Source organism: Theobroma cacao, chromosome 9 (assembly GCF_000208745.1).
Source record: "Theobroma cacao cultivar B97-61/B2 chromosome 9, Criollo_cocoa_genome_V2, whole genome shotgun sequence".
NCBI lineage: Eukaryota > Viridiplantae > Streptophyta > Magnoliopsida > Malvales > Malvaceae > Theobroma > Theobroma cacao.
The window spans coordinates 29,242,809-29,252,964 of NC_030858.1; positions in this window are offsets into that span (position 1 = coordinate 29,242,809).

A 10,156-nucleotide genomic window follows, 5' to 3' on the forward strand; every position below is an offset into this window, starting at 1 on the left:
GCATGCATTTGAGTGCCACCAACTCCACGGGACCTACTTCGCAAAGCTCATGGGATAATAGCTCTCACACAACCAAATCCACGTCAAACCGCTTAATCACTTAAAAATTAAAGCACTTAAATATTCAAATGAGGTAATTTTATTAAAATTAAGAAAAAATTTTACCATTTATGTTGATTAAAAATAAGAGAAATAATTGTGAATTAAAAGCATTGTTGAAATTGAAAAGTGATAAAAAACAAAAAGATTTATTAAGTACAAAATTAGAGAATATGTATTTCTTTAATTTTCTTGACCTTTACATAATTAGAGAAGTAAGATAAATAATTGAGAATTAATAAAATATGAGAAATGAGAGAAATAGATATTCATTAGACACTTAATTTAAGAAATATTTAATTAATTATTTAATTTTTTTAATATAATTAATTATATTATTATAAAAATTATAGAGCTTATAAAAATATAGGACCTAAAGCAAGGATTTTGGTGACTTTATGCTAAAGTCGGCCTGCAACCAAATTAGCTAATACGTTCAAATCGAATTAAACTAGGACTCATTATATAATTATAAGTCTTTCTTCAAAATAACTCCTACCATGTGATGAGCCACCAAAAAAGAGAGTCCGCCTAGCCACCATCTTATTCAAAGAGTTGAAATAAATTTCGACTCTTATGTATTCTTTCCTTGGCAAGTTCATCAGCTAATCACTATCTTTTTAACCATTTTGCATTGTATTTTTATCTTTGTTCTTGACCTTTGTGTTAATGTTAACATTTTATTTAATTACGTAAATTTTTGAACAAAAAATATTTGGTAGCTAGTCTGAGTGATAAAAATTACTTAATTTTTTTTTTTACAAAAAGATAAATATTATTTTTTTTATTTTACTATGAATGAGACAAAATTTTACTTTTATCATTACACATTTATAATAAGATTTTAGAAAGGATAATTTAACCTTACAATACATCTTACCGATAATTTATGTTAAATTATAATCATGTCATGTCTACTCTTACCTTTCATTACGTTTAATATCTTAATAATTTATTTTAAATTTATTATGATATTTTTTATCCATTTTATGTCAGATGTTACTATTTTATTTTTACTCTCACATTTTTAAGTTAAATTTTTTTAAAAAAAATATGTTTTTTAACATTAACATTTATTTAATTACGTGAACTTATTGTTTTGATGTAAACTTTGTTGATAACTAGTTTGATCCTTTTCCCAACAAATTGCTCCAACAAAAATTATGCATACAATTAAATATTAGCATTGCCATAAAATATTGAAATTTATTAAAGAAGGGAAAGTAATATAAAATATCCAAGATGTAATCGAAGGATGTAACGTTTCATAATAAAAATGGATTGAAGGATGAAAAGCTGTTAGAAATAATGGCAAAAAAAATATGAAAAAAAAGATAATGAAATAAAATAGCATTTAAAAGAAATTCATCACAACTAAAAGCAAACTCGGAATCATTTCACATATATGGTTTCAATTGTTATGAAAAATAACTTAAAAGAACAAATAAAAATAACTTGAAAAATAATTAAAGAGATGCAAGAAAGTATTTAGGGGGAGAGAAGAGATCTTATTCAGGTGTGTGTTTACAAATGAACAAAGGGGGCCAATTTATAGGTAAATAACCTTTTTATCTCGATAAAATTTACAAGATGAAGATAACACTTAGAAATTAGATAGATGAAATCATAATACAATCTAATTTACATCAAATCTAGATATAGATAACATAAATGGATATTCACAAAAATATTCATAACACTCTCCCTTGAATATCCATTGTATTAAGAATATGCTTCCTTAAAACCTTACAAAGAAAAAATCTCATGGGAAAAAAAATCTAGAGTAAAGAAAAAATAGTACATAATTCTTTTCAAGAATATGCTTATAAAATACTGTCTCATTAAAAATCTTATCAAGAAAACTTAGTGGAAAAACCTTGATGAAGGAAAAGAATACAATGCGCTATTTTCTCCCACTGACAACTGCATTATTTAAGATTTTTAAAATGATGCATCTCGATTTTTTGTACCAAGTTTTCGAATGTTGCAGCAGAAAGGGTTTTAGTAAACAAATCTGCTAGATTGTCACTTGAACGAATTTGTTGAATACTAATATCACGATTTTCTTGGAAATCATGAGTGAAAAAGAATTTTGACGAAATATATTTTGTTCGATCGCATTTAATGTATCATTCCTTTAACTGTGCTATGCAAGCAGTATTATCCTCATTTAATGTTGTTGGAATTTCTTCTTGGTTGACAAACAACACGTTTCTTGAATATATTGAATTATAGATCTTAACCAGACGCATTAACGACTTGTCTCATGAATTGTTAAAATTTCTACATGGTTAGAAGAGGTAGCAACTATAGTTTGTTTTACAGAATGCCATGAAATAGTCGTACCCCCATATGTGAATAAGTAACATGTCTAGGATCGAGCTTTATGTAGATCTGATAAATATCTTGCATCTACATAACCAATTAAATCTGATTTCAATGCATTTGAATAATATAAGCCCATATCCATTTTTCCTCAAAGATATCGAAGTATATATTTAATTCAATTCCAATGTCTTCGAGTTGGAGAATAACTATATCTTGCTAATAAATTCACAGTAAATGATATATCAAGTTATGTGTTGCTAGCAAGATACATTAGTGCTCCAATTGTACTAATATATGGTACTTCAGGACCAAAAAGTTCTTTCTTATCCTCACAAGGTCAGAAAGGGTCTTTTTCCACATCTGATGATCTTACAACCATTGGTGAACTCAATGGATGTGTTTTGTCCATATAAAATCATTTTAGTACTTTCACTATATAATTAGATTGATGAAAAAAAAATTCCATTTGTCAAGTGTTCAATCTGAAGACCCAAACAAAACTTTGTTTTTCCATGGTCTTTCATCTCAAATTCTTTGTTTAAGTAATCCACGGCTTTTGATAACTCTTCAAGAGTTCTAATAATGCTTAGATCATCAACATAAACAGTAATTATCACAAATTTAGATTTGAATCTTTTTATAAAAACACATGGGCATATAAGATCATTTTTATAACCTTTTTTCGACAAATATTCACTAAGATGATTATACCGCATGCGTCCAGATTGTTTTAATCCATATAAAGATTTATTTAATTTGATGGAATAAACCTCCTGGGAATTCAAATTTTGTGCTTCAGGCAATTTAAAGGATTTTCATATAGATATCATTATCAAGTGAGCCGTATAAATAAGATGTAACTACATCCATCAAATACATTTCAAGCTTTTCATGTATTGCCAGACTAATTAAATATCGAAATGCAATTACATCCACCACACGATAATATGTATCTTCATAATCAATACCAGGTTTTTAGGTAAAACCTTGTGTGACAAGCCGTGCTTTATATCTCACAATTTCATCTTTCTCATTTCGTTTTCGCAAAATACCCATTTATATCCCATTGGTTTTACGCCATTTGGCGTATGGACTACAAGTCCAAAAACTTCATGTTTTACAAGTGAATTTAATTCCACTTTGATTGCGTTTTTTCACATTGGCCAATCATTTCCATGTCTACATTCTTCAACAAATGTAGGTTCAAGATCTTTATTTTCTTTCATAATATTGAGCGTTACATTGTATGCAAAAATATTGTCAACGTTTGTTTCATTTCGATTCCATCTTTTTCCCGCCATGACATAATTTATTGAGATCTCTTCATTTTCACTAATTTCAGGTACCTGAATTTCTTCTGAAATTATGTCAGAAGTCTCTTCTGGAGTTTTTATTTTCTTTTCTTGACCTTTTTGAATATTTGCTCTTTTTCTTTTTCAAGAATTTTTATCTTTGGAATCGATTGGTCTTCCACGCTTCTAGCGTGTCTTAGACTCATTAAAAGCAGCAGATTGTCCTACATCAATTCTGATAAGAGCATTTGCAGTTAGTATATGAGATTTAGTTACTCTTTTTAAATCAGTAAATGCATCTGACAACTGATTTGCTATATTTTGCAAATAAATTATCTTTTGAACTTCTTGTTCACATTGATTTGTTCGAAGATCAAAACTCGATATTGATAATGTATTCCAAGATATTTCCTCTTTCAGCTGCTTATTTTCTCCCCCTAATATTAGAAAAATTGTTTCAGCAAAATGACAATCAGCAAACCTTATAGTGAATAAATCTTCTATTAAAGGTTCTAGATATTTAATTATAGATGGAGATTCATATCCAACATATATTCCTAACCTTCTTTGATGACCTATCTTTGTGCGTTGTGGTGGAGCAATTTGAATATATATCGCACATCCAAAAATTCTTAAATGAGAAATATTTGGTTCTTGACCATAAACCAATTGTATAGGGAAGAATTTATGATAACTCGTTGGCTTGATACGTACAAGTGCTGCTGCATGCAAAATGGCATGTCTCCAAGCAGAAATTGGGAGTTTGGATTTCATAAGTAATGGCCTTGCAATTAGTTTAAGGTGTTTGATAAATGATTTTGCTAGACCCTTTTTTGTATGAACATGACTAACTGATTGTTCAACATTCATTCCAATAGACATGCAATATTCATTAAAAACTTGAGATGTAAATTCACCAGAATTGTCAAGACGAATTGTCTTGATTGCATAATCAAAAAAATGTGCTCGCAAATGAATTATTTGTGCAAGTAATCTTACAAATACCAAATTACAAGTTGATAACAAGCACACATGTGACCATCTTATTGATGCATTGATGTATGGGTCTACACATATAACCTTGAATACGTTCCAAAAATGTAGGGGATTCAATCCCAACTTTAACTGGTGATGACTTTATAATTAATTTACCTTGAAAGCATGCAGCACATGAGAATTCATTAGATTGAAAAATCTTTTGATTTTTCAATGGATGACTACATGAATTTTTAATAATTTTTGTATCATTATTGATCCAGGATGGCCTAACCAGTCATGCCAAACATTAAAATTATCAGTAAACTTATGGTTTACTATAACATAAGTTTCAATCATTTTAATTTTTGTGTAGTACATTCTAGAGGACAAAGCGGGTAATTTTTTCAATATACATTTTTTACCCAATACAATAGATGTAATATAAAAGTATTCAGTGTCTCTTTTACTCGTTGTCTCAATATAATATTCATTCAAATAAATATCTTTAAAACTTAATAAGTTTCTTTAAGATCTAATAGAAAATAATGTATCTTTTATTATAAACTTTGTTCCTCTAGGTAGTGAAATATTGGCTCTTCTAGAGCCTTCAATTAATCTTGTATTACCAGATATTGTATTGACATTAGCTTCTTCCATTATCAAGTGGGAAAAATATTTCTTGTCTTTAAATATAGTGTGCATTGTAACACTATCTATTAGACATATATCTTCATCATTGATCCTGGATCTAACTAGATGAATATCTATATTTTCTTCAAGAAAATAAAACATATATAGTAAGAAACTTAGATAAGAGAACATTAAATATAAACTTTGTTATTAAAACACAAAAAAAAAAATCTTCCTAATAGACATATTAAAACACATTAACTTCTTAATAGAATTATACTAAACATACCAAATTCCTAATAGAATTGTATTAAAACATATCAACAAATAATTTAAGAAATTTCATTATTGAAATTTCCATTACCAATCAAATGATCAATCCTTCCTTCAGGGTGGGCAAAAAACTAGCAACATCCAAGTGTATTATATCAACTTGGCTATCATCTTCAACAAAATTTGTTTCAATATTTTTTTTCTTTATCTTTTAATAATGCTTGATAAAGTTCAACAAGATATTTTGGTGTACGACAGGTAAGTGACCAATGGCCTTTCATGCCACATCGATAACAAATATTTTTTATATTCTTTTTACTTTGTCCACCTTTGTCTTTTTCTTGTATCTCTTTACTATTCATCCACTTCTTGTGGGTATTATTATTATCAGAATAATAATTTGTGTAACCACCACGATTGCTATAATTATAATGACCTTTTCCACATCCATGATTACAATCACGACCACGACCAGAATTTCTAAATAATGTCACATTCACTTCAGGGAATGGAGCAAAACCAGTTGGGCGATATTCATAATTTTTCATCAATAACTAGTTATTTTCCTTAGCCACAATCAGACATGAAATAAGTTTAGAGTATTTCTTAAAACTTTTTTCACGATATTGCTACTGCAGGAGTGCATTTGAGACATGAGAAGTAGAGAATGTTTTTTTCTAACAAATCAGCATCAGTCACCTTTTCTCCACACAATTTCAGTTTAGAACTAATTTTATATAATGCTAAGTTATACTCACTTACAGTTTTAAAATCTTACAATCGCATATGCATCCAATCATAACGAGCTTTTGGCAGAATTACTGTTTTTTTATGGTCATATCTTTCCTTTAGACTTTTCAAAGATTGACTGGATCTTTTATAGTGAAATACTCAATTTTTAATCCTTCATGAAGATGGTGGCAAAAGAAAATAATTGCTTTTACCTTAAACTGATTGGATGTTTTATTTTCTTCTTTGATTGTGTCTCTAAGACCCATAGCATCTAAATGGATTTCAGCATATAGAATCCAAGATAGATAGTTCTTGCCAATAATATCAAGAGCCACAAATTCAAGCTTTGTAAGATTTGATATTGTGATAGCTTAAAAGAAGAACATAAATGTTAGTATCACACAATATATCATAATTGGCAAGTAGAACAATAAATTGACTAATGAAAAAAACTTAATATAAAATTGGAAATTGACTTATTATAAATTGGTACAATTTGGGCAAAACAATAAAGTGACAATAGACAAAAATTACCTAAAGAAAAATTAAACTTCGACTTTGTGAAGCTTGAGAGTGAGAGATTAGAGAACCGTGCTGATAACAATTATGAAAATAAATTAAAAGAACAAACAAAGATAACTTGAAAGAATAATTAAAGAGAAGAAAGAAAGTATTTAGGGGGAGAGAAGAGATCTTATTGAAGTGTGTGTTTACAAATGAACTGAGGGGGCTTATTTATAGGCAAATAACCTCCTTATCTTGATAGAATTTATAAGATGAAAAGAACACTTAGAGATTAGATGGATTACATCCTAATCCAATCTAATTTACATCAAATCTAGATATAGATAACATAAATGGATATTCACAAAAATATTCATAACATCAACAAAATTCTTGGGAAAAACTTTAAAAGACTATAATAAAAAATAAAAGAAATAAGTCCATTGCGCTTTGTTTTTAAAAAAAAATAATTTTTTTAATTAAAAGGTAAAATAACCTGATGACCTATATTTCCCAGTTCTACAATAAAAATAAAATCAATGGACTATATTAATGTTTACAAATCTAATGGCAACTAATTAATGACCTTAGAATAATGTCACGAAAGTTAAACAAATGAACCAAATATTTTGGTGCGAGAATTTCAAGTTTTTGGAAACTTAAATTTTCCACATAGCATGTGGATATTTTTCATTTTAATGATTATATGAATTTCCTTTAATTTCTATGCCTTTAAATGAATTAAATTATTTTTTAATGAAAAAAATAGAAAGTTATTGTTCAATAAAAATAGTAAGTTTGTCCTGGCGAGTATCTAATCTAAACTATATTGATTCCTATCTACATAATTACTATACATTCAACACCTACACTTTTAAAGCAAGAGAAAAAAGAGATGAAAGTTCAAAAGACGCTAGCAAAGACGCGATCAGTGAAAGTTAGTATTTGAAAAACCAATTTCAATCAAGTAAAGTTCAATTATTAGGACCCTTTGGTAGGTCTTTGCTTGCTGTGACAGGTTCTAAATTGTTGTAGTTCTTTTTTTTTTTTTTCTTTTTGAAAAGTAAAAAATGTTGAGTTCTTTGAATATGGAATTTAGTCTTCAATTTCATACTTCCATTATTGAATTATTGTATTGCTTTATCGCCTATACGACAAGGATTAGCTATTCATTTTTTTGTTAGATACTTGAACTGAAAATTCTCTAATCTATTTTTCTTTTTTGATTAATTGACTCAAACCGTTATTAAAACCCTCTAAATAGTGGAAATGTGTACTATCTACAATTACAGTTACTTCTCCTACAATGTTAAAATTTACTTTATTACTCAATTTATTAATAAAATATATTATTAAATTATTTAACTATTCTCCATGATCTTCAAACAAAATGATATTCAAATTATATATCAACTAAAAACTCCTGCAACGTAACGTGAGCCGGTAACTAGTTTGACTTAATAACTAATGCATGTATTACTTTTATATATATATATATATATATTAAAAAAAACCTAATGCATGTATTGCTTACTCAAAGCTGAAATCCCTCTTGCCCGGAAGTAAAAAAAAACTGTAATTTTGTAAGTATATTATTAATATATGCTTTTCAGCATACTTATCTTATTATAAAAAAAATTAGTTTTCCTTCATTTAATTTTATTATTTCATTTATAAATGTTTTTTTAATTTTCCTTAAATTAGGATTTTATTATTTCATTCCATGATTTATATAAGTATTTATGCATTTTACATAGCCTTAGGTAAATTTTTTATGTATTTAAAGTAAGGGTAATTTTAATGTTACATTTTGATCAAAAGGAAATAAATACAGTTGAAGATTTTAACGTTAAAGTCCTAAAAATTATCATAATTTAAATAGCAAAATAATTAATTTTAATTTCCATGTAAATATTTGAGTTAGTGTTACATTTCAACTATTTATGACCTTATTCTTCTACCATTATGTTTACACTAAAACAAATAATGATAAATAAACTGTAAAACTTATTTTGGTGATTTCAGGTTTGAATTTTTGAAATTAGAGATAAACGTTAATCTTACTTTCCTAATGAATCTGATTGTGGGTGGGCAAGGTTGGGTGTATATAAGTAACAATCAACCAACCATTATGTAACAACAAGGGATACGTAGGGCCCGTCAAGAGAATTAAAGTAGGCTAAGAAAACGACTTCTAGCACACAAAATTTGGAAAATCCTACTACAGCTATAAGCATACATTATTGTATATTGAATGATCCGAGAGAGACATGCACGTTTGGTGTGTCGGGCTCTCGTTATTAATATCCATGATAATACATGTGCCCTTAAATGGGCCGAAAAAGGAAAAGAAAGATGCAGAAACTACTTGTACTTATTATTCAACTATGACATTAATCAAGCAACTAAAGATTTATTCCATAAAAATATAAAGTAACTAAATGTTTATTAATTATTTTCCTCTCTACCTAAATTATTGTCACGTTAGGTAAAACAAATAAAAAATGGAGGAACTCCATAGATTTTCTAGAATTGTATAGACACCACTAGACAATCGTATTAATTATCTTTCTCATTCCCTACAATTATAAGGATAATTTAACTTGCTTTAGACTCTTTCCCCTATCAATGCATGTGAAATTAATTGTAATTCCCTTCTTGTATTGGTCGGGGAAATCGATTGACAGTTGCAATTGGTAACTACAATTGTAGTAGGAAGAAAATTAATTGCATTGTGTTAATAATGTTATTGGCTTATTTTTGTCATTAAAACATTCAAGTGGCAATAGAAACAAAAACGCAAATCAATGGTGCACCAGTTTCTACTCAAGAGAGCATCAAAAAAGTCTGATGATGCTGTATGGTTGATATTTTTTATTGATTTGTTATATTGTTTGCTGTTAGTTTGACTCTTGCACTAGTTTTTTTTGTAATTAAATGGATATTACAATTCTTTTGGTAACTAAAGCTCATATTTTTGTAAGTAAAGTTGAACTTTTTGCTACTAAAGTTGATATTTTTGTAACTGGTTTGTGACTTTAATCAAATTATTACATTTTCTCTTTTCTTAGTGCAAATGAAAAGTTAATACAATAATGTCATTTCATGATATATTTTTTCTTCGATTGCATAATTAGCTCAATAAAACCAAAGATAGCAAAGTTTCGTATTACAAGTAAAAATTGCATTTAACTACAATGTTTCATATTATAAACAGAAATTGCATTTAACTACAGTGTTTCAAAATTTTTATCCACGTCATACACCATTTCAACCTATAAAGAAAGCCACCATTCCCATATATAATGCAAAACAACTAA